The 24,568-nt window shown below is 51.6% G+C and overlaps 1 protein-coding gene across 2 annotated transcripts in view; it reads left to right on the top strand.

The window, feature by feature from the left end:
• The first annotated feature begins 15,027 nt into the window (after window positions 1-15,027).
• LOC132346640 (craniofacial development protein 2-like) overlaps window positions 15,028-24,568 on the top strand; it is a 36,924-nt gene continuing 27,383 nt past the window's right edge. Inside the window, exons 1-2 of one of the 2 annotated variants that reach the window (XR_009496562.1) lie at window positions 15,028-15,657; window positions 20,620-20,800. The gene's annotated coding sequence lies outside the window, so the exon portion shown is untranslated. The remainder of the gene's footprint in view (window positions 15,658-20,619; window positions 20,801-24,568) is intronic. The other variant, XM_059891854.1, reaches the window with a different exon arrangement.

Raw genomic sequence — 24,568 nt, 5'->3', positions numbered from 1 at the left:
CCAGAAGCAGAAGTCAGGTGTCCTTGTTTTTCAGCTGCTCATGTCATGTCCGACTCTTTGAGACCCCGTGGACTGCAGCACGCCAGGCTTCCCTGTCCTTCACTATCTCCCAGAGTTTGGTCAAACTCATGACCATTGAGTTGGTGAAGCCATCCAAACTCTCATCAGAAGTCAGTTACCAAATCTTAATGATTCTACTTCCTAGTAACTCTCAAATCTCTTTCCTTCTCTCCCAACCCCTGCCATGGATTCAGACCTCACTGGCTCTTGCCTGGCATAACACCCACAGCCTCCTGGGCTTTCTCTCTCTGTCTTATCATTTCATGTGGCAGCAGCCAGAGCCATCTTTCCAGACCGCATTCTGACCATCCCTCTCACTAGTTCAAACCCTTTGACTCCTCATCGTCTTGGAATTAATTTCAAACTCCTGCTTGTGGCTCCCTGGGTCTTGATACAGCCAAACTGAACTGCGTGTAACTCTCTCAAGGGATCGTTCTTGTTCTGTGGGGCCTTTGCTGTTGCTCCTGTCTCCCCTCTTCCCTTCTCCTCCTCCTCCACCTTCTCTGGGAGGCTCTCTCACCCCTCCCTTTTGCAAACCTTCACAAATAGCTCTGGATCATAGCTGCCTGGGATGTCTGTGTCCCCAAGGTTGGGCCTCGTGAGGGCAAGACCCTGGCCCCTCATGCCCAGCCCTGCCTAACTTATCCACTGAAAGAATGAATAACAAGAAGAGAAGAACATAAAGGACCACAGGGAGGGCTGCCAAGAAGGGGAGGGAGACCAGGACTGTGGCTCGAGAGTCTGTGTCCTGCTCCTAGCCCTCCCCGACTGGCCCACTTGCTGTGTGATTGCAGGCCCTCGCTGCACATGATGACATGATCTCTGAGGTCTCCTCTGGCTCGGTTGCAGCACTTGCCTGTTTCCACAGCATCACAGCATGATTTTCGGGCATTCTGAACCCATCCCCCTTGTTTGACTGATGGGGAAACCGAGGCCCAGTGCTAGGGGTGAGCTGGACCCTCAGGTTACTGGAAAGTTGTTGCTGAGCCGTGAAAGATGCCGGGATTCTTGGCCTCCGGAGGCAAGAAATTCAATCCGGGGCCAGTGATGAGGCTTGGTCGCTCAGAGCTTTTGTGTAATAAAGTTTTATTAAAGTATCAAAAAGATAGACAAACCTCCTGACCTAGACATCAGAAGGGGGCAGAAAGAGTGCCCCCTTGCTAGTTTTTAGCAAGCCGTTTTATGTCTGTTAGAAAGCTGTTAATCAGATAAGAGAGACACCTCAAGGCTGAGGGAGTTTCACCAGGCCCCTCTCCCACAATATTTATTTTTGAGATAGGATGGAACGAGGTGTATCATCCCCCAGCCATAAAATAATTGATATGAATAATGGTTTGTTGAGCTATTATCAGCCCAAGGTTTGAGAAAAGAAAACAAGTTAGTCTCGGGTGGAACCATTTTGAGGAAAGGCAAATTCCAAAGCAAATACATAGTTTCATTAACATAGCTTAAGACAAATATTTCCATAAGAAAAACGCATCGGTTAGCTCAAGGTTTGAGAGAAGGTAAGTTCAGGTGGACCCAGGTGTCGTCATGGCAACACAGAATTTTAAGAGAAACCTCCTTTTAGTTTTGTATAGAGAAGGAAAAAAATCTGACACTTGAAGTTGGTTTACTTCTGCCACTTAAGGAAGAGAGAAAGCATGTCTGACCCTTGCAGCCTATTTCCTCCGTTTGGAGACCCCTGGCTCTCCTGCCTGTCACCCTCTCATCACTGGCACATGAGTGGCAGAGTCCAGCTTGAGGCCCACATGCCAACTCAGTTCTGCAATTCTGGGCTTTGTAAGGAACGTGGAGAAAAAGGAGTCCCTACTCCCCATGTCCTAGATGGCAGCCTCGTGGGCAGGCTGGGGCACTCCGGGACTGGGACCAGGGCTTCTCCGTGTCTGGTGTTTCCCCAGGATTCAGAACCCACCGGTAGAGCACCGGAGGAAGAGGGTCACTCCAAAGCGGTCACACATCCGACTGCGGTGGGAACTTAGCGGGAGGAGGCTCAAGGTCAGCCTGAGGTCAGCCCTTGTCCAGTTTAATTATTCATTAACCAGGCAAGTCTAGGCACTGAGTTAATGACCAACATTACCTGGGGAGGGGGTAAATTCTTCCCCTGAGTGTGGGCATGACCTGCAAGGGCAGGGAAGCCTGTAAATGAGCAATTGGTGGAAAAGCTCTTCCCTTTTCATTCATTTTCACCCCTTCATTGGTTCACTCACTCACTCACGAATCCACTTCTCTCTCTGTGCCTGCCAGTGAGCAGAATCTTAGAAACCCAGCTGGTGCGGGAGAGGCAGAGCTGCAGAGACAAGGGCAGTCCAGAGTGGTCAGTGCTGCGGCAGGGACAGTGCAGGGGTCTGGGGAGTGCAGAGGAGACCCCCACCCCCAGGCCAGCTGGGTGCAGTTGGTGAGGCTGCTTGGAGAGGATGAGGCCCCGGAGGAGACGGGCAGGCCCCATGCAGCCAGACCACACCTGCGGGTCTGTGGGATGTGGGGGCCTTGTAGGGTTCTCAGCCCCACCTACCCAGCTCAGCTTCTGTAACATCTCTGAGGACAGGGATGAAGCCATCAAGCCCACTTCTGTCTTGGCTTTCCCTTCACCAAGAGATACAACAGGGGACCTCCTCCAGTGGTCTGGCCATCCCCGGCACCTGGCTCCCGGCAATGCACCTGGACAAGATGAATGAGGAAGGGTCCAGGGAGGCCAAGGTGCAGGCTGAGGAGGGGGCAGGGCATCCTCCTTGGGGTTCCATGGGTGCACAGCTGAGGTGAAGATCCTGTCCGAGGGGAGGTTTCCAGGATGGAGAAGCTCCAGAGGCCATCTGGGCCTGGGCTTGGAGGAGCCTTGTGTGTTCAGTGCAGATGGAAACTGGACTGGGAGCTGAAGTTGGGGCTCAACTGTGGGAGGGCAGAGAAGGAGGGAGGCGGGAAGACCGCAGTGGGGCAGCGAGTGGGGCGGGGGTCTTCTGGGAGAGTGCTGGGAGCCACGGGGGCTTTTTAGAGGACCCTGTGGGGGATCGAGTTGCTGGGACTGGCCTGGGAGCTGGGGACCAGGTGCCTAGGTGTGTCCTTATGTGTGTGTGTCACTGCCTGTGTATACTGGTGGTTCCCCATGCTTGTGCCTGCTGGATAAATGGCTCCCTTCCGAAGGCCCCATGCACTCGCGGTAAGGTCTCCTTACTAGGGGCCCTGCCTAGCCGTTCCCCATCACCTCTGGCGAAGTTGGCCGGATGAGAGGGGCTGGAGCATCACTGTTGCCCCTTCCCCTCCCTATTCATCTGGTGAGATTGAGAAGAACTGGGCCCCAGTGGGCTGTGTTCCCATCCCATCCTCACTTGATTCAGGGAAGTGCCCGGATGAGGGTGGCTCCAAATAAAGGTGTGATGCTCTTTGGAACCACATGGACCATAGTCCGCCAGGCTCCTCTGTCCATGGAGTTCTCCAGGCAAGACTACTGGAGTGGGTTGCCATTCCCTTCTCCAGGGGATCTTCTCATCTCAGGGATCAAACCCAGGTCTCCTGCATTGCAGGCAGATTCTTTCCTGTCTGAATCACCAGAGAAGCCCTTTTGAATAAAGGTGTCTCCCCTTAAATTTGTTTTTTAAGTTTTTTGATGGGATCCTACCTAGTTCCCTGACCAGGGATCAAACCCGAGCCCCCCGCCATTGGCAGCACCGAGTCCTAACCCCTGGATCTCCAGTGAAGTCCCAAGGTGGCTCCTCTTACTGAAACTAAACAAAACCGTTCCGAGGACACTTCATAGCCCCTGTCTCAGTCTGTCCAGGTTTGAGAACCAGAATCCTGGAGCAGGACCCAGGCAAGGAGGCCTCATGCGGTAGACAAGGGGAGATGCCCACCCGGGTAGGGGGTGGAGTAGGGAGATAGGGGCTGGGTATGCCCCCGCCCCACCAAGCTGGCCTTTAACCCCACGACCTCAGTCTGGGCCTCACTGCTAAGTCTCAACCACTGCGGGAGGCCCTGATGCCTCCCTCCACCGGACTCCAAGCGATGGGGCTAAATCGCTCTCGACGGGTGGGCCCAAAGCTGGAGGCAGACGAGTTGGTGAGGAAACGCAAGATCTGTGCTCTGGCCCCCCGCCCGCGGAACCGGAGGGCGCGGGCTCCAGGCAGCCGGCAGGGGCAGCTGGGCCTGGAGGGTTGGGGTGGGGGGAACTGCAATTCCAGCCCGGGGAGGGGCGAGCACCAGACGGTCCCCCCGCCCTCCGCTCCCAACAAAGGCCTAGCTGGGAGGAGAGGGCCTGTTTGTTCAGCCCTCGTACTGGTCGAGGAGGGGCAGGAAGCAGAGTTTCAAAGCTGTTTCACCCTTTGTTATTCCTGCCCAGTCCCACCCTCTACACCCCCACCCCAGGCTGCATTCCAGAACCTGGGGAGGGTGGGGGTCCTGCCCCTGGAGAAATCCGCTTAACCGGGAGGAGGCTCGGGTTACAGCTGAGCTGCTGGGGAGGAGTCGGGCCCTTCCCAGCCTGACACCGAACATTCCGGAAGGTTGGTCTACGGGTCCACCTGGTCCCTACCCTGGGACCCCCTGGGGCCCTTGGGCCTCGAGGGGAAGGAGCGGGGAAGAGGGTGGAAAATCTGGGGATGGCGGGGTCGGGGTCCTCGTGTTTGAATGGGACAAGATGGGGTTTGGGTGGGTTTGTTTTTTGTTTTTTTTTTTTCTTTTTCTGGGAGGGGACCCAGGACTTTTCTGCCCTGGGGTGTGACCTCAGAATCTGCGGGGTGACTCCTGATTTGCACGAGGTAAGCTGGAGGAGGCTGGAGGCTTTCTTTCCAAATAGGGCCAACTCTGTGTCTCTGCCTTGCCGTGCTTTCCTGCCGTGTCCTTTACATAAGCTAGAAAGCTCTCGGGTTACACGTACAGCTCCACAATTTCCCACATGTCTGTTCCTGTGTGATCACCCTGGGCAAAAATCCAGGCTCCATCACCTGGGGGTGTTCTCGTCATGCTCCACCCCTCACCACGGACAGCTTTCCATTTACACACAAGTATAATCAGAGGTGAAAGTGGAGAGTGAAAAAGTTGGCTTAAAGCTCAACATTCAGAAAACGAAGATCATGGCATCCGGTCCCATCACTTCATGGGAAATAGATGGGGAAACAGTGGAAACAGTGTCAGACTTTATTTTGGGGGGCTCCAAAATCACTGCAGATGGTGACTGCAGCCATGAAATTAAAAGACGCTTACTCCTTGGAAGGAAAGTTATGACCAACCTAGATAGCATATTCAAAAGCAGAGACATTCCTTTGCCAACAAAGGTTCGTCTAGTCAAGGCTATGGTTTTTCCTGTGGTCATGTATGGATGTGAGAGTTGGACTGTGAAGAAGGCTGAGCGATGAAGAATTGATGCTTTTGAACTGTGGTGTTGGAGAAGACTCTTCAGAGTCCCTTGGACTGCAAGGAGATCTAACCAGTGCATTCTGAAGGAGATCAGCCCTGGGATATCTTTTTCTTTGGAAGGAATGATGCTAAAGCTGAAACTCCAGTACTTTGGTCACCTGATGCGAAGAGCTGACTCATTGGAAAAGAGTCTGATGCTGGGAGGGATTGGGGGCAAGAGGAGAAGGGGACGACAGAGGATGAGATGGCTGGATGGCATCACTGACTCAATGGACGTGAGTCTGCGTGAACTCCGGGAGTTGGTGATGGACAGGGAGGCCTGGCGTGCTGCGATTCACGGGGTCGCAAAGAGTCGGACACGACTGAGCGACTGAACTGAACTGAACTGAACTGAATGATGGCTGGATGGCATCACTGACTCGATGGACATGAGTTTTAGTAAACTCCAAGAGTTGGTGATGGACAGGGAGGCCTGGCGTGCTGCGATTCATGGGGTCGCAAAGAGTCGGACGGGACTGAGCGAGTGATCTGATCTGATAATCAGAGAAGGGTCTCTTTTATGCCTGGCTTAAAAAAAACAGTATTAATTTCTTTGGTTGTGACGGGTCTTAGTTGCTGCACACAGGATCTGCGATTCATTGAGGCTGGTGGGACTTGGTTCCCTGACCAGGAATCAAACCAGGGCCCCCTGCATTGGGAGCCTGGAGTCTCAGCCACTGGACCACCAGGGAAGTCCCTGTGCCTGGCTTTTTCGTTCCACATATTTTGGTGATTCATCCATGTCACTGAGCACGTGAGCACCCGTCCTTTTTCATTGTTCAATTGAATTTCGCCGTTTATTTATCCCATCTCCTGTCAGTGGCTGTTCCAGTTTCTGGTCTCTGATTGATGAGTGAGGTTACTGTGTTACCTGTCCTTTTGTGGAGTGGGAGGGACTTGATATGACGCTTTTATTCATCCCCTGATTCCTGACTAGAAGCATACAGAGCCTCAGGGCCTTTGTATATGCTGTTATCTCCGTCTGGACGCTCTGTTCCTGTCCTTCTCAGAGATCTGGCCATCCCTGATCCCCTGGTTTAACGACGTCCCCCAGCCCGCATGCCAGATTCCTCTTCTTGGCTCTGTTGTCTTTATGGCACTTGCTGCCATTTGCATCCATCTATCCCTGGACTTGCCTCTTGGATGCCAGGCCTCTACCCAAAGGTTCCTGCTGTCTGAAGCCCACCACTTCTGCCTCGTGTACCCTGGCGCTCAGCACGGGGCCTGGTGTAGGGTGGTGGTCCCTCAGATATTTGTGGGTGCTTCTGTAGGCACTGCTTCCCCAGTGGCTCGGTGGTAAAGAATCTGCCTGCCAATGCAGGAGACGTGAGTTCAATCCCTGGATGGGGAAGATCCCCTGGAGAAGGAAATGGCAACCCACTCCAGTATTCTTGCCACGGAAATCCCATGGACAGAGGAGCCTGGTGGGCCACAGTCCATGGGGTTGCAAAGAGTGGGACACGACTTAACAACTAAAGAGCAACAACAACTGTAGGCATTGGGAGGTGGGGACTCTGCTGGCCTCAGAAGCCTCTCCTGGGGAGGCTTCCTGCAACCATGACCCCTGTCCCAATAGGCCAGGCAAGGAGGGGTGGGAGATCTGTGGGCTACGGTCGTATCTGCCTTATCTCTTGGCTAAAGGTTTGCCAACATAAGTAAACCATTCCAGGAAACAGGAGGGTGGGGGCAGAGTTCAGCCATGTCTCCACTCCTGCCTGAACCTGAGCAGTTCAGCCTTCATCTGTTTTATAAACACACGTGTAGAAAAGGGAGGTTTGGAAATGACTGTGTAGGCAATAGGGAGCTACAGAGGATTTAAGAGATAGAGTGATATGGAGGAAGTCAGCAGCGACCATCTATCCTGGGGCTTTCTACCAGAAAGAAGGGCTGGACTTGGTCATTTTGCCATCAGCCCTCCATGGGCTGAAAAATGGCCCCACTTATTTGCAAGGTTGCTTTAGGTGAGAATAGAGCGAGGGAAGACCCACAAGTCTTCAGAGCTGGTGAGTTCAGCAAGTGAAAGCCTCAGGTTGAGAGAGCACGGCCGGGGAGCAGCAGAACTACTTTGAGCTGGGGAGTAGTCATGTCCCCACACAAGACATTTGGGGAACTCCCTGGTGGTCCAGTGGTTAAGACTGTGTTTCCACTGAAGAGGGCACAGGTTTGATCCCTGGTCGGGGAACTTACATGCCGCGTGGCACGGCCGAAAAACCAAAACAAAACACTGTGGACATCGTGCCTTCTGGTAGAACGCAGGAATCCTGCTTCTGAACTCTGGGGGGCCCTGGTGTTGAGCCCCGTTGGCTGAAGGATGGAGGACCTGGGATGGAAGGGGATGGGCTCACGGCCAGTCCCCCAGCTGCTTAGAGGCGGGCACAGATGAGAAGCAGTGTCCCAAAGGAAAGGCAGTGCTGGGTCCCCTCCACTCCCCTCCCTTCCAGCCCTGAAGAGCCAGGCTGCTGTGGGTTCTTCCTCCCCAGACTCCTCCTCTGTTTACCTGCTGGCAGGCCACACAGGGTCCCGTGGAGTGGGGGTGGGGGGATGGAGGAGCTCTGCCTTCATTCCTGTGTAGCATCTGGGGGTCTGGCCTGCTGCTACAGGAGGGGCTGGGACCAGAGGACCAGCCTCCCAGCTCTTGCCCAGCTTCTGTCTCACTAACTACCAGAACATCTGGGGGGTACAGAAGGGTCAGTGACATCAAGGACACAGTCACGTGTTTGCTGAGCCCTCGTGTGTGCCAGGAATAATTTGGGAACCCTGATGGTTAGGATAGGACCGATCTTGCCTTGGTTGTAGGCTCTTGCAGCCCTTAGCAGGGGAACTGCAATCTGGTGCTATGATCTGTGATGAGGGATGCTGAAGACTTGTAGATGAGGGGAACGATAAATGAGAGGAGAAGGGGGCCCAGGCAGGCCCAGGTCAGGACCGGCATATCTGTGGCCTTGGGGCAGGGCTCCTGGGAGAGCTGGTGAGTTTCGCAGGACTGGGTCCTCTGGGTCGCAAACAGGCTGCCATGAGCCGTGTTCTCCTGTGTGAGTCAAGTCCCAGTCACCTTTCTGTTCTGAGGCAGAGCTGCTTTCTCATGCTTCAGTGTGCAGGGCAGGGGAGGAGGAGGAAGAACTCACTTAAGATGCAGAGTCTCTGGCCCAGCATCCCGGGTTTCTAGTTTGGAACCCAGTAATGTGGATTTAGGGTGTTAGTTCTAGAAGGTCTTGTAGGTCTTCATAGAACCGTTCAACTTCAGCTTCTTCAGCATTACTGGTTGGGGCATAGACTTGGATTACTGTGAGAATGAATGGTTTGTCTTGGAAACGAACGGAAATCATTCTGTTGTTTTCTGAGATTGCACCCAAATACTGCATTTCGGACTCTTTTGTTGACTGTGAGGGCTACTCCATTTCTTCTAAGGGATTCTTGCCCACAGTAGTAGATATAATGGTCGATCTGAATTAAATCTGCCCATTCCTGTCCATTTTAGTTCACTGATTCCTAAAATGTCGATGTTCACTCTTGCCATCTCCTGTTTGACCACTTCCAATTTGCCTTGATTCGTGGCCCTAACATTCCGGGTTCCTAAGCAATATTGTTCTTTACAGCATCGGTCTCTACTTCCATCACCAGTCACACCCACAACTTGGCATTGTTTTTGCTTTGGCTCCATCTCTTCATTCTTTCTGGAGTGCTTTCTTCACTCTTCTCCAATAGGATATTGGGTACCTCCCAACCTGGGGAGTTCATCTTTCAGTGTCATGTGTTTTTGCCTTTTCCTACTATTCATGGGGTTCTCAAGGCAAGAATACTGGTGTTTGCCATTCCCTTCTCCAGTGGACCACGTTTTGTCAGAACTCTCCACCATGACCCGTCCGTCTTGGGTAACCCTACACGGCATGGCTCACAGTTTCATTGAGTTAGACAAGGCTGTGATCCAAGTGATCAGTTTGGTCAGTTTTTTGTAATTGTGATTTCCATTCTCCTTGCTCCTTGGAAGAAAAGCTATGACAAACCTAGATGTATATTAAAAAGCAGAGACATTACTTTACTGACAAAGTTCTTGTATAGTCAAAGCTGTGGTTTTTCCAGTAGTCATGTATGGATGTGAGAGTTGGACCATAAAGAAAGAAAAGAAAGCTGAGTGCCAAAGAATTGATACTTTTAAACTGTGATGTTGGAGAACTCTTGAGAGTCCCTTGGACTGCAAGGAGAGCCAACCAGTCCATCCTAAAGGAAATCAGTCCTGAATATTCATTGGAAGGACTGATGCTGAAGCTGAAGCTCCAATACTTTGGCCACCTGATGTGAAGAACCAACTCATTTGAAAAGACCCTGATGCTGGGAAAGATTGAAGGCAGGAGGAGAAGGGGGCAACAGAGGATGAGATGGTTGGATGGCATCACCAACTCGATGGACATGAGTTTGAGCAAGCTCTGGGAGTTGGTGATGGACAGGGAAGCCTGGCATGCTGCAGTCCATGGGGTCACAAAGAGTCAGACAGGACTGAGCAACTGAACTGAACTGAACTTAACATGGATTGTAGGGTTTTCCTGGTGGCTCAGCAGTAAAGAATCCGCCTGCCAGTGGAGGAGACTTGGGTTCGAGCCGTGGCTCGAGACCCCTGGAGAAGGAAATGGCAATCCATTCCAGTATTCTTTGCCTGGAGAATCCCATAGACAGAGGAGCCTGGCAGGCAACAATCCATGGGGGGTGCAAAGAGTCCGATACAACTTGGCGACTAAACAACAGCAATCTGCATTTTAATAGCCATCCCATCTTTGTTTCCTAGGGCTGCAGTAATACCTGACCTCAGACTGGGTGGCTTAATATTAACACAACAGAAATTTATCCTCTCGTGGTTCCAGAGACCGAAGTCCAAACTGAGTCCTACTGGGCTCAGACAAGTTCAGCAGGGCTAGTTCCTTCTGGAGGCCCCAGGGGAGAATCTGTTCCTTGTCTCTTCCAGCTTCCGGAGGCTGCTGGCGTTCCTTGGCTTGTGGCCCCATCACTCCAGTCTCTGCTTCTGTCTTCAAATCACCTTTCCTCCCATCAAATCTCCTGTGTCTTCCTCTTATAAGGACAATTATGATTCCATTTAGGGGCTGTCCAGATGATCCAGGATAACTTCCCCCATCTCAGGATCCTTCATTTAATCATACCTGCAGCACCCCCTTTGCTTTATCAGGAAGCATTCACAGGTTTCAGGGACTATGACCTGGTGTCTTTAGGAGTTATTCAGCCTGTCACTCATCCTCCTAGTGATTCCAGACAGTGTCCTGAGAAATCCTGGTCTGAAGGCTTGTTTATTTAACTGATGGCTGCTCTCTCCTGATTCTCTGAACTTACAGAAATAGGGCACCATTCAGCATTCATTTACCAAGTCCTCATGGAGCACTCACTCCATGCCAGGCCCTGTGCTGGACATTGTGGACACTGAGGTGAGGTGGACCCAGCCCATCATGCTGCGAGCCTGGGAAGGGGTAGAGATCAGGCTCCCAGCCCTTGACCCTAAGGTTAATGGTCTTTATAAAACAAAAGACCCTTCTTCTTGATGTGTGTGGTGCCTCCAACCTTTCCCAGTGTGTAGCAGCACTGGTTTGGGATTACCCCAGCTCCAGGCCATCTCCTGGAGACCTAGGCTGTGTTGTTGTTCAGTCGCTCAGTCGTGTCTGACTCTTTGTGACCCCATGAGCTGCAGCATGCAGACCCCAGGCTTCCCTGTCCTTCACTGTCTCCTGGAGTTTTTTCAAACTCATGTCCATTGAGTCGATGATGCCATCCAACCATCTCGTCCTCTGTCGCCCCCTTTTCCTGCCCTCAGTCTTTCTAAGCATCAGGGTCTTTTCCAGTGAGTCAGCTCTTCGCATCAGGTGGCCAAAGTATTGGAGCTTCAGCTTCAACATCAGTTCTTCCAAAGAATACTCAGGACTGATTTCCTTTAGGATTGACTGGTTTGATCTCCTTGTTTCCAAGGGAGTCTCAGCAGCCTTCTCCAGCACCACAGTTCAAAAGCATCAATTCTTCAGTGTCAGCTTTCTTTATGGTCCAACTCTCACATCTATACATGACTACTGGGAAAACCATAGCTTTGACTAGACGACCCTTTGTCAGCAAAGTGATGTCTCTGCTTTTTAATATGCTGTCTAGGTTTGTCATAGCTTTCCTTCCAAGGAGCAAGCGTCTTTTAATTTCATGGCTGCAGTTACCATCCACAGTGATTTTGGAGCCCAGGAAATAAGGTCTGTCACTGTTTCCATTTTTTCCCCCATCTATTTGCCATGAAGTGATGGGACCGAATGCCACGATCTTCATTTTTTGAACGTTGAGTTTTAAGCCAGCGTTTTCACTCTCCTCTGGCTGTGGGAGGCCCTCTTTCCCTCCTGCTGGACTCCAGGAAGAAACCAGGTGGCCTCCACAGTTCCCTGAGGATTCAGCTCTGGGTGAAGAAGGGACAGCCCTAGCCTGGGAGCTGGCCCCACGCTGGGCTGCATGTTTTGTCCAGGTGTCGCAAAGAGTCGGACATGACTGAAGCTACTTAGCAAACCACCCTGAGTCAGGATGCCTGTTATCTGCAGCCAGAAGCATCCTCACTGAAGCAGCGTGTGAAAGAGACAGCCAGTTGTCCAGGGGGCTTGCCCAGGGTGCCCTGAGACTGCTCAGATCCAGTCCCACCCCTCTCCCCGCTCCTCAGCTCCCCCTTGCCTGTCTGCCATTCCCTAGGGGCTTCTCTGCTGCAGATCCCTTTCTTCTTCTTTTTTTAAAAGTTGTATTATTTATTTGTTTTTGGGTATGCTGGGTCTTCATCGCGAGGCAGGCTCTCTAGTTGCAGTAAGACGGGGCTCCTCTTCCGTTGGGGTGCACGGGCTTCTCATGGTGGTGGCATCTCTCGTTGCAGAGCACGGGCTCTAGGGTGTGGACTCAGTGGTTGTGGCTCACGGGCCCAGTTGCTCCTCAGCATGTGGGGGTCTTCCCAGATCAGGGGTCGAACCCATGTCACCTGCACTGACAGGTGGGTTCTTAACCACTGGACCAGCAGGGAAGTCCCTCTTTTTTTGTTGTTTTAAAATATTTTCATTTTATTGGAGTAGAGTTGATTTACAGATTGTGTTAGTTTCAGGTGTACAGCAAGTGGTGCAGTTATACATGTGTTCTTTTTTTTAATTAATTAATTAGTTATTCTTAACCACTGTACCACCAGGGAAGTCCCCTATATTTGCTGGGTTTTTTTAAGAATCTTTTCTCATATAAGTTATCACACAGTATTGGGTAGAGCTCCCTGTGCTATACCGTCAGTTTCACTGGTTATCTTATATACAGTAGTGTGCATGTCTTCATCCCAAGCTCCTGATGTCATTCCCTTCCGTTAAGCCCTCCAGTTCTTTGTCCTACAGTGCTCAGCTCACATGGTGCCCCCTCCGTCCTGTCTTCCCAACCTACCAGGGCAGAAACACCACCATAAAAAAGGTTCACCGACAAGAGCAGAGCCTTCTCTGGGGCCAGGAACTGCCTAAGACCTTTCCAACATGATCAGCTACAAAGGAAGTGCTCTTCTCATCACCCTCATTTTATAGACAAGAGGGTGGAGGTCATTCACAGAACTGAGGTCTGCCTGGCTCCAAGTGCACACTGGAAATTAACCACCAACTGTGATTCCTCTTTCTGCAGCCTGAGAATTTAGTTCCCCATCCTCCTCAGGGATTCCTTGCCCTTCATCTCTCCTGTATCCAGCCCAGGAGCACAGGAGTGGGAGGGGGATTGTAAAAAATAAATTCTTTAAAAAAAAAAAAAAAAGAGGCCAGCGGTGCCGTGAGCAAAATCTCCCTGCCACCTCTTATGGGCAGACGTGCAAACAGCATCACTGGGGCAGCTTGTGGACAGTTAGACAAAGGCTGGGTGCTTGGGAAGGTGAGTGAGGAGGGAGCATCGGGCAGCTTCACCACAGGCCCTTTAGCATTGGCGTTCACAGCAACAAAAAATCCTGTCTCATTTTCACCAGGTTTTTTCCTTTTTAGTATTTATTTATTTTGCTGAGCCAGATCTTAATTGTGGCTCTTGGGATCTTTAGTTGCAGCATGTGGGATGTAGTTCCCGGACCAGGAATCAAACCTGGGCCCCCTGCTTTGGGAGCACAGAATCTTAGCCACTGGGCCACCAGGGAAGTCCCAGAAACCACCTACTTCAGTTCCGACCCTTCATTTAATCTGGCGTCACTTCCTGGGTGCAGGTGGTGCTGGTCTAGTCACTAAGTCGTGTCCGACTCTTGCGACCCCCTGGACTGCAGCCCGCCAGGCTCCTTGGCCCATGGGATTTCCCAGGCAAGAATACTGGAGTGGGGTGCCATTGCCTTCTCCATTCTGTGTGCAATGTTTCTGCTAAACACTCCATGCCCTTGACCTCACTGGACTGTGACCTTGTGACAGGCATGCCTTTATCATCCTTATAACAGAGGGGGAAACCAAGCTCCAGAGAGAGTAGATGAACTGCCGAAGGTCACCCTGCGGGGAGAGGCAGAGAAGGGACTAGAACTCAGGCCTCCTGGTCCAGAGTAGAGCACTTTGCACTGAATACTGCCACCCACTGCTCCCTCCACAGAGGGCCTGCTGACCAGGAAGGAGGTGGAGAGTGGGGGAGCAGGAGGAGAAAGTGGAAAGTGTTGGGGGGAAGGCCTGGATTCCAGGACCTGCTTTGCTTGTTCCTAGCGGGGTAACCTCAGGCCAGAAGGAATTTTATTTTTTGAGCCTCAGTTTCCTCATCTGTAAAATGGGCACAGTAGTGGCATCCATCTCCCAACGTAGTTGTAAGAATGGTAGAACGTTTTGTGGACTGCTCCCTCTGCTTGGGAAGTTCCTTTTTGGCTCTTCAGGGAACCAGCCCTTCAGGGGACCAGCTTCTGCTCGCCCCTTTATATTGTTTGAATACCCCTTCCTCGGGGATGGCCTCCTTGACTATCCCTAGCCAGCATAGCTACCACCTGCCTCCTGTCATACACACTGCTTGCTGTCTCTCTCATTACCTTGCATATTTCATTCCCAGCCCCTGTCACTGGCTGTGACATCATTGTCTATTGTCTCTGCTCTAGCAGACTGTGAGCTCCATGAGGGCAAGGAGTGCCCCTTGCCAACGTCTGGCAGGGTGCCTGGCAAGCGAAGGAATAATCGAATGAAAGATGATGCATGTAAAATGCTTAGCTCGGCGCCTGCTGCAGAGCAGTCGCTCCATGGATGCTAGCAAGTGTTCTTACTACTAAACAAACCCAAGGACTTCCCTGGTGGTCCAGTGGCTAAGACTCCACATTCCCAATGCAGGGGGCCTGGGTTCGATCCCTGGTCCGGGAACTAGAGCCCACATGCTGCAACATGTAGCATGCAGCAACAAAGACCTAGCGCAGCCAAATAAACACTAAAAAGAAAACAAACCCACACTCACGTTTTGAGACTGTCCACATAGAACACGTGACTTTTGGGTCAGTCACTCTGCCAGCTCTACTGCCTTGGAGAGAGCACAGGGTGGGGGTCCTAGGGTCCCCCGCTCCCCCCCCTCCTCCCGCCCAGCATGCTTTGACTACTTTTTATGATGACTGTGGGAACAGAGCGGAGAAGAGCTGCCTTGGCCTGGCCCCTGCTCTGCGAGTGGGGAGGCTGGAGTGCAAGCTGAGTAGGACCTAGGGACCTATGAAGTCCTCGGACACCACCCCTGCCCCAGCCCAGACTGGGCTCACCTATCACTGCGCTCAGCCTCTCCCCAGTGACTGCGTAGCTCCGGGGCACCTGTAATGTCATTTGCATGTAGTATTTCTAATATGAGAGTCCTCCTCTGGAGTTCACGGCTGTAGCTGCGGGACTTGGCGCGCACCTGGCCTGTAGCGGGTCTCCATAAATACGTGCTGAATGATGAAGATGCAAGGGAAGCATCTCTAGGGCTGTGATTTCTAACTTTTCTGAGTCACTGACTACTTTGAAAAACCCACGAAACCTTTGGACATCCCACCCGCTACCCGCCACCTCGCCAAGCACCCAGAGTGGGACATATCATTTCAAGGATTTCATGCATTCCTCCACCCTAAGGTCATTCATAAAGCTCTGCCTAAGATCTTTCTATCTGGGGCGCGGGCCAGCTCTGAGATCCCGGCGTGGGGGAGGCGGGATGGTGGGGAAGATGTTACCAAGAGGCACACTCTGGGGAGCCCAACCTCCCCCCAAGAGGCTGGCGAAGAACGGGGTGAGTGAGCGCCTCTTCTTTGACGTGCTGCGGTCCAGGAGAAGGAAAGGAAGCGAGGTCGAGGCAATCTGACAGGATGGGGAGAGAGCGGGAAGCAAGGGAGGAGAGGACGGAGCATCGGGGAGGGAAAGGGGGCGTGATGGAGAGACGCAGCCCTTCGCCGGGAAGAGCAGGGCGAGCCGGGGGAACAAAGAGCCGGCGCGCAGCGAGCGAGGCGCGGAGGCGCCGGGAGGGAGAGGCCCGAGGCCGGCCGGCCGCCCGGGCTGTCTGATTTTCTGTCAGCCGCCGCTGATTAACGGGCCGCCTTCCAGCTCCAAGTGCGCCGAGCCGCGTTCCTGGCAACCCAGCGCGCAGCTTCCTGGCGGAGGCGGGGCCTGCGGAAAGGTTACATTTGCACAAAGTGCCTCGGCTCCGCGGCCCGGAGGGGCTGCGGGGGGCGGGGGATGGCGGGGGGCGGCGGGCAAGCCAGGCGGGCCGAGAGGAAAGGCTGCGGCGTGCGGCGCTGCCTGGGTAATGGAAAAATTCCTCTGGGGGGCCGTGCTGAAAAATATCAGGTTACACACCGGCAGCGCGAGCGGTACCTCCTGTAGCAGCCGGGCGTCCCGGCCGCGAGGGCGCGGGGATCGGCTCCCCGGTGCGCCCCGGGTGCTGCGCCCCAGCGGGTGCCCAGGCCCTTGAACTCCGGCCCGAGCGCCCCAGTCTAGTGCTCCCCAGCCTGTGCACCCGGGTCCCTGCACCCCAGCTCTATGCATCCCAACTGGAGACCCCTAGCCTGTGCGCCTGGGCGTGCGCCCTACCTACCCGGTGCGCCGAGCCCGAGCATCCGTGTTCCGCGTGCCCAGCCCCTGAGCTCTGGGGCGTCAACTCTCCTCCACAGCCTCCATCACAGCCTCAGAAGGCAGATGAAAGAACCCCACTTTCCCAAATCTTAATCAGGCCTCCCCGCTGACCGTCCCCTTCTCCCTAAGAAGGCCATTGGATGACTGGGGCCAGGCCCTGCGGAGAGGACTGACCGGATGCATCCAGCGTGTTCACAGTGACTTGGGAAGTGGGGTCGACTCTTGAGTCTGTCCTCGTCTTCCCTCGTGGCTCGCCGAGTCTGTCCAGTTCTCTGAGAACTAGGCTGTTTCCTCCAGTACCCACTTGCATAGGATAAGCAGTGTCGGTCTGCACTGCGTTCACCACTACCCTGCTCCCACACCATCTGTGGCTCCCTATTACCACCTCTACTTTCTAGTTTACACCCTTGAGTCCTATCCAGCATGGGGGTTAGGGAATGATGTCAAACAGGACCTGGGGTCCCGCCGGTCTGGGAGTTGAAGAGCTTCTGACCACACACCCATCTATCTGGTGAGATACGCTCTTTCTTTCATTGAACTGGTTCTCTCGGTAGACACTGTATTAATTCGATGCCAACTAGATGTCAACCAGTTTCTGGGCCTTGCCCTGGGCCCTGGAGGCAGCACCAGAAGCAGCCTCAGCCCTCAGGGAACTCGGGTCCCAGCAGGCAGGGTGGAGGCTGCCCAGTAAGGAAGTCAAAACCTGGAGTCCAGTGGATAAGGGTTTAAATTTTGCTTTCCACTTCCTGGCCGGATGTGTCCTTGGGCAAGCTACCCTCACAACCCCCGTCTGCCCAGCTGTCAAACGGGGATAGAATAGCAGTAAGAGCCACTTCCTCAGGCTTGCCTGGGTGGATTGAAGAAGAGATACCAGTAGTTCTTGGCACCGTTCAGAATGGCACTCACTCAGTGGGACATTTTATTACTGTGAGGGCTATGGAGGAGTCCACCAATAATAACTCAAGTGCATGGCAAGATTCTCCACTGCAGAAGTCTTAGCAAGGCTTCAGAAGGCAGGGTGATGTGGGGTGGGGCTGGCTGGTGTGTCACGGTGCGCACACATCTACAGCTCAAAGCGTGATTTCTCCAAGGCACACGTGCAACAGGGACCAGCCAAGGTCAAGGCTGCAGTTCTCCTTTAACCCGGGGATCTGGGGAAGCTGGGTCACTTGGCTCGGGGAGCTGTTACCCTGGAGCGCCTCTCCTGCCACTGAGCTGGAACAGGGTTTTCTCTGAGGCAGCAAAGCAGTGGGCAGGATCTGCTGCTGCCTCCCAGGGCGGGGAGGCCGATCTCTGTGAACCCAGCAGCACAGACCAGGGAGGGAAGACAGATCAGGTGGGATGGAGGCTTGTCAGGCTGGTCCCTGCCAGAAATCAGTCAGACCCTTACCGAAGCTTGGGGGCCCATGGGGTCCTGGGCTTCTCAGAAAATGGCCCAAGGGCAAGTGGGGCAGGGACAGGGTGGGGGTCAAGAACACCCAGGGCTCACTGCTGCCTTGGTGGCCCTCCCCAGGGCCTCACGAATTGGTCTGGGAACCATATTCAATATCTTGTAATAAGCTATAATCGGAGAAGGCAATGGCAACCCACTCCAGTACCCTTGCCTGGAAAATCCCATGGATGGAGGAGCCTGGTGGGCTGCAGTCCATGGGGTCACTAAGAGTCGGACATGACTGAGCGACTTCACTGTCACCTTTCACTTTCATGCATTGGAGAAGGAAATGGCAATCCACTCCAGTGCTCTTGCCTGGAGAATCCCAGGGACAGGAGAGCCTGGTGGGCTGCCGTCTATGGGGTTGCACAGAGTCGGACACGACTGAAGCGACTTAGTAGCAGCAGCAAGCCATAATGGAAAAGAATATGAAAAAGAATAAATATATGCATGCTAAGTCACTTCAGTGGTGTCTAACTCTGCAACCCTATGGACTGTAGCCCACCAAGCTCTTCTGCCCATGGGATTCTCCAGGCAAGAATACTGGAGTGGATTGCTATGCCCACCTCCAGGAGATCTTCCTGATCCAGAGATCAAACCCATGTCTCTTATATTTCCTGCATTGGCAGGTGGGTTCTTTACACTAATGCTACCTGGGAAGTTATGTATATGTATAAAACTGAATCAGAAACTAACACAACATGGTAAATTAACTAGTTGTTATTCAGTCACTAAGTTGTGTCCTACTTTTGCGACACCTTGGACTGCAGCACACCAGGCTCCTCTGTCCTCTTCTATGTCCCAGAGTTTGCTCAAATTCATGTCCATTGAGTCAGTGATGCTATCTAACCATTCTCTGCCGCCTCCTTCTTCTTTTGCTTTCAATCTTTCCCAGCATCAGGGTCTTTTCCAGTGATTCGGCTCTTAGCATCAGGTGGCCAAAGTATTGGATTCCGTTCCAGCAAGTCCTTCTAATGAATATTCAGGGTTGATTTCCTTTATAACTGATTGGTTTGATTAACTATACTTCACTTTATAAAAAGAAAAGAAAGAATGATTCAAAAGGGTCGTTTGGTGTCAGAAATTCCAAAAAAAGAAAAAGAACTGGTCTGCAATCAAATGGAATCCCAGCTCTGTCTCTGAGCTGGTGACTTGCTCCAGGCCAGTGTGGTCGCCTTGACCCCTGCAGCTCTCAGCCACCAGCAAAGTGATAGCATTGAGTAGACACTTAACATGTGCTATGAGCTTGTGGATCTGGTGTCCTAACAGGGAGGTAAAGATCTGTTAAGGTTGTTTTTTCACAGATGAGGAAACTGAGGGTCAGAGGGTTTAAGTTGTCATACAGTCAGTCCTTGATGAGGCTGGAACCCAAAGCCAGCCTTGCCAGACACTAAGGTCTGAACTCCTAACTAAGTGCCAGGGGCCACCTCCCAGGTGGACCCAACGAGCCCCCAGCAAGGGGTGAGAATCCACTCTAGCTGACAGGCTGCCTCCGGTAAGGTACCCATTTTATAGATGAACTAGCAGATGCTTTGGCGACTTGCTCAAAACCCTGTTGCTAAGGAGTGTGGTCCATAAAAGAAGGCAGTCCTAGCGTACCGGAACCAGAACCGGAGGGCATCTTGGATTCTTCCAATCCACAGGGAAGAAACGGTGGCAGGGGAACAGTGGTCCAAAGAGGGCTGGGGCCCAGCCACCTGCTGAAGCTCTTTCTCAGTCATCACGGGCTGCATACCCGCCCCAGTGAAGTGATGACCCCCCAACATGTGAGTTCCATGGAACTTTTGAGAGGAGATGGAAGGCGACTGGGGAGAACAGCAATTACATAAAGTGTTAGTGTTAGTCGCTCAGTCGTGCCCGACTCTTTGCCACCCCACAGACTGCAGCCCACCAGACTTCTCTGTCTATGGGATTTTCCAGGCAAGGATACTGGAGTGGGTTGCCATTTTCTTCTCCAGGGGGTCTTCCCGACCCAGGGATTGAACCCAGGTCTCCTGCACTGCAGGCAGATTCTTTACCAACTGAGCTAAAATTACATAAAAGGACCCAGGTTTTCACCCAGAGGCTTATCAGAGAACTGCCTTGCTGTGCTGTGCTTAGTGTCCGACTCTTTGCGACCCCATGGACTGTGGCCTCTGCCAAAATTTCCAGCTGGAATTTCCTAAGGTGGGGGAGGGACGAGAGGGGAGGAGGGTGGAAGGGTGGGGGAAGGGTAGAATGAAGCCTAAGTCAGCCCAGGTCTCAGTCTTCTGGGTCCTCACAGGATGAAGCCCCAGTGTCTCAGTTTTGCACCTGAACGGTGTGGGTGCCACTCCCCTCTCCAGGTCTCCTAGTCCAAGAAGCTGGGAGACTAATCGGCTGTGACCCTGACGTTGAAGCAAGTCTAACGTTCTGCGCTCACGCATTTGACCAGACTTATTAGGCTTCTAGTTGATGCAGGCAGCCCCGTGCCAGGGAGTGGGGTACAGTCTCGAGTAAGAGAGAAACGTGCCCGCCCTCATGGCTTTCCCATCCCAAGGTCTAGTTCTCAGTCTAAGAGGCAAATGCGAGGCATCTATGAGAGCCTTATTCACACAAGAGCGGTTCTCCCAGACCCTTGATGTTTCTGGAAGAAGGGAGGAAGAAAGAGGGGTGTGCAGAGAGGTGGGGGGTCACACAAAGTCACACACTAATTTTCATGTACACTTCCAGCAAATGTAACCTCCTGGGATCTATCGCACGGGTCAATCACTGAAGAACTATGGACGGAGGTTCATAACATTGTACAGGAGGCGGTGACCAAAACCATCCCAAAGAAAAAGAAATGCAAGAAGGCATTTGTGGTTGTCTGAGGAGGCCTTATAAATAGCAGAGGAAAGAAGAGAAACAGAAGGTAAGGGAGAAAGGGAAAGGTATACCCAACTGAATGCAGAGTTTCAGAGAATAGCAAGGAGATATAAGAAAGCTTTCTTAAGTGAACAATGCAAAGAAATAGAGGAAAACAATAGAATGGGAAAGACTAGACATCTCTTCAAGAAAATTGGAGATACCAAGGGAACATTTCATGTAAATATGGGCACAATAAAGGACAGAAATAGCAAGGCCCTAACAGAAGCAGAGGAAATTAAGAAGAGGTAGAAAGAATACACCGAAGAACTATACACTGATCAATATGAATGCCTTAAAATATCAGTGCTAATAGGGAAGAAACACTAGTCTCTTTCAGTGGGCTATTCACCCAAGTATCCCGAACGCTCTGTGAACATTCATTCACTAAGTGAAAGTCGCTCAGCCATGTCCAACTCTTTGCTACTCCATGGACTGTAGTCCATGGAATTCTCCAGGCCAAAATACTGGAGTGGGTAGCCTTTCCCTTCTCCAAGGGATCTTCCTAACCCAGGGATTCAACCCAGGTCTCCCGCATTGCAGGTGGATTCTTTACCAGCTGACCCACAAGGGAATCCCAAGAATACTGGAGTGGTAGCCTATCCCATCTCCAGCAGAGCTGCCAGACCCAAGAATTGAACTGGGGTCTCCTGCATTGCAGGCGGATTCTTTATCAACTGAGCTATCAGGCAGGCCCATCTTGACTTTATACTTCTCATCTGAGAAGTGAGTGGATCCCTGAGTATGCTATGCTATGCTAAATCGCTTCAGTCGTGTCCGACTCTGTGTGACCCCATAGACGGCAGCCCACCAGGCTCCCCTGTCCCTGGGATTCTCCAGGCAAGAACACTGGAGTGGGTTGCCATTTCCTTCTTCAATGCATGAAGGTGAAAAGTGAAAGTGAAGTCGCTCTGTCATGCTGGACTCTTAGCGACCCCATGGACTGCAGCCTACCGGGCTCCTCTGTCCATGGGATTTTCCAGGCAAGAGTACTGGAGTGGGGTGCCATTGCCTTCTCTGTGTCCCTTCAAACTCCGAGTTCAGTAATCCTCTGAAGAATTAGTCTGAAGTTTAGAACTTCTCCACTTCTGCCTTCTAATAGAGGAAATTTCCTCCTGGAGGAGGTGCTGCTGGGCTAAACTCTGTGTTGGCATAGGGGTGGGGGGAAGGTGATCCACCATATATTGAGCAAGGGCCAACTGTGGGCCAGGCAGAGGCTGGGCCATTGGTCAGCATTTCTCAGGACGTGGTGGGGGGTTGGGGGTAATGGGATTGGGTGGTTGGCATGGAGACCTGAGATCCTCTGCACATCTTAGAACCACAGGCAGGAGCAGTGATAAAGGATTAGTCTGAAGTTTAGAGCTTCTCCACTTCGTTCATTAAGAAGCCCCAATCACATAGTTATTGACTGAAAATATATTTATTGCATACATTCAACTGGTTACTGCTTTCCTGATTGTGACTTACCCCTGCTTCCATCATGTTCAAACTACATGACGGGAGGGCATTAGAAAATTGGATTCGTCCAGGGACGGAACTGCTGGGACCACAGTCTGACCTTCAGTTCAGGATTAGGTTGGTGTGGCAATAAAAAAGAAAGAACAGGACCGGCCCGTAATGAGGGACCCTATGGATCTGTTTGAAAGGCAGAGAAAGAGAGAGGGGGCTTCCCTGGTGGTGCAGCGGTTGAGACTCCACCTGCCAATGCACGGGACCCGGGCTCCATCCCTGGTCAGGGAGGATTCCACGAGCCTCGGGCCAGCTAAGCCCGTGGGCCACAACTACTGAAGCCCCTGCGCCTAGAGCCTGTGCTCCGCCACGAGAGAAGCCACTGAAACGAGAAGTCCAAACACGGCAGCCACAACTAGAGAAAGCCCTGGCACAGCCAAAATGAAATAAATAAATAAGCTCTTTAAAAAGAAAAACAGAGAAGGAGAGTCAGGCCCCAAATGTGGGATTTTGAAGAGCATATACGTACCGGGGAGTCCTAAGACCGGGTAAGACATCACGCCACCGCTACATTACTTCTTTCTTTTTTTGGCCGTGCCACGTGGCTTGCAGGATCTCAGTTCCCTGACCAGGCATTGAACCCAGGCCACAGCAGCGAAAGCACCAAATCCTAACCACTGGACCACCAGGGAACTCTCCACTCCTATGGTATTTCTTGCAGCTTTTATTTCTCAAAGTAGAATGGGACATGTGGTATCTCTGCGTGTATTCGGGCTACACCTATGGCAGAAATCCAGCTCAGGATTTCTGTGCTCAGGAATACTGGAAACTTATGAACTCAGTGCATGTGCTCAGGAATACTGGAAACTTATGAACTCAGTGCATGCATGCATGCTAAGTCACTTCAGTCGTGTCCAACTCTTTGCAACCCCATGGACTACAGCCTTCCAGGCTCCTCTGTCCATGGGATTCTTCAGGCAGGAATACTGCAGTGGGTAGCCATGCTCTCCTCCAGGGGATCTTCCCCACCGGGGGATGGAACCCTCATCTCTTATATCTCCTGTGTTGGCAGGCGGGTTCTTTACTGCTAGAGCCCCCTGGGAAGCCCTGTGAGCTCAAGTGTGAAAGCAAATAGTGACAAGGGCAGGAATGGAGCACACCTCAGCGAGGTCGTCCAGGTCTCCAGCCATTCCTGCCTGCTTCTAAGGAATAGCCCTGTCTCATTCCTCTCCACTGTCTATGTGGTTTCCTTGGGGAGGTGGAAAGGGGTGACTTTGTAAAATACTTTTATTGGTGTATAGTTGATTTAAAATGTTTTCTTAGCTTCAGGTGTACAGCAATACGAATCTGTTATACATACACATATATCCACTGGTTTTTAGATTCTTTTTCCACGTAGGCCATTTCAGAGTACTGAGTAGAGTTCCCATGTCAACCGCAGCCACCAGTTTATAGGGGTGATTTTTAAAATACTAATTTTTTTCCTTTAATGGTCACTAATGTATTTATTTTTTCATCTTCTTGAGTACACTTTAATCATCTCTATTTTTCTACAAATTCTCTATTTCATGTTTTCATACAGAGTGGCATAAAGTTGCTCCTAGCATATGATTCTTAAATCCTCTGTATATGTACTTTCGTCTTCCTTTCATTCTTAGTATTAGATATTTGTGCCTTTTTTCTTCTTTCCTTGATTAATTTTGCTCGATGTTTGTATTATTGCCTTTTCAAAGAAACAACTTTTAGCTCTGTTGATCATTTTTGTGATTGCTTCCTTTTCATTTGTGCTTTTTACTGTTTACGGCCTTCAACTGTTTTTTTTTTTTAAGCTTCTTTAGTTGAAAGCTTTACTCCTTTGTGTTTAAATCATTCTTGTTTTAGAGTAAATGCACTTAAGAGTATATATTTCTCTACAAGTGTCATTGTGGCTCCATTCTACAAGTCTTTTTTTGTATTTTTTTCTTTATCCTCAGTACCAGATATTTCATAATTCCCACTGCAATTTCTGTTGATGTCTTTGGGCGTGGGTACTCAGTAAACAACTTCCCTTTCCTCTCTCAAATGCCTAGTTTCTGAACTCAGAGACAAGGTGAAGAGTGAGGGGAGGGTTTTGTGTTTGTTTTTTTAACTGATTAAGAGAAGGTTGAAAGATGAGGATGATGGTAGATGTGACAGTCAAATGGGTTTTCTAATACTGGTGACTGCAGCCATGAAATTAAAAGATGCTTGCTCTTTGGAAGGAAAGCTATGACAAACTTCAACACCATATTAAAAACAGAGACATAACTTTGCTGACAAAGGTCCATGTAGTCAAAGCTATGATTTT

The sequence above is a fragment of the Bos taurus genome, chromosome 11 (assembly GCF_002263795.3).
Source record: "Bos taurus isolate L1 Dominette 01449 registration number 42190680 breed Hereford chromosome 11, ARS-UCD2.0, whole genome shotgun sequence".
In the NCBI taxonomy this organism is placed as follows: domain Eukaryota; kingdom Metazoa; phylum Chordata; class Mammalia; order Artiodactyla; family Bovidae; genus Bos; species Bos taurus.
The sequence above is the reverse complement of the archived record's forward strand: the minus strand, read 5'-3'. Positions and strand labels throughout refer to the sequence as shown.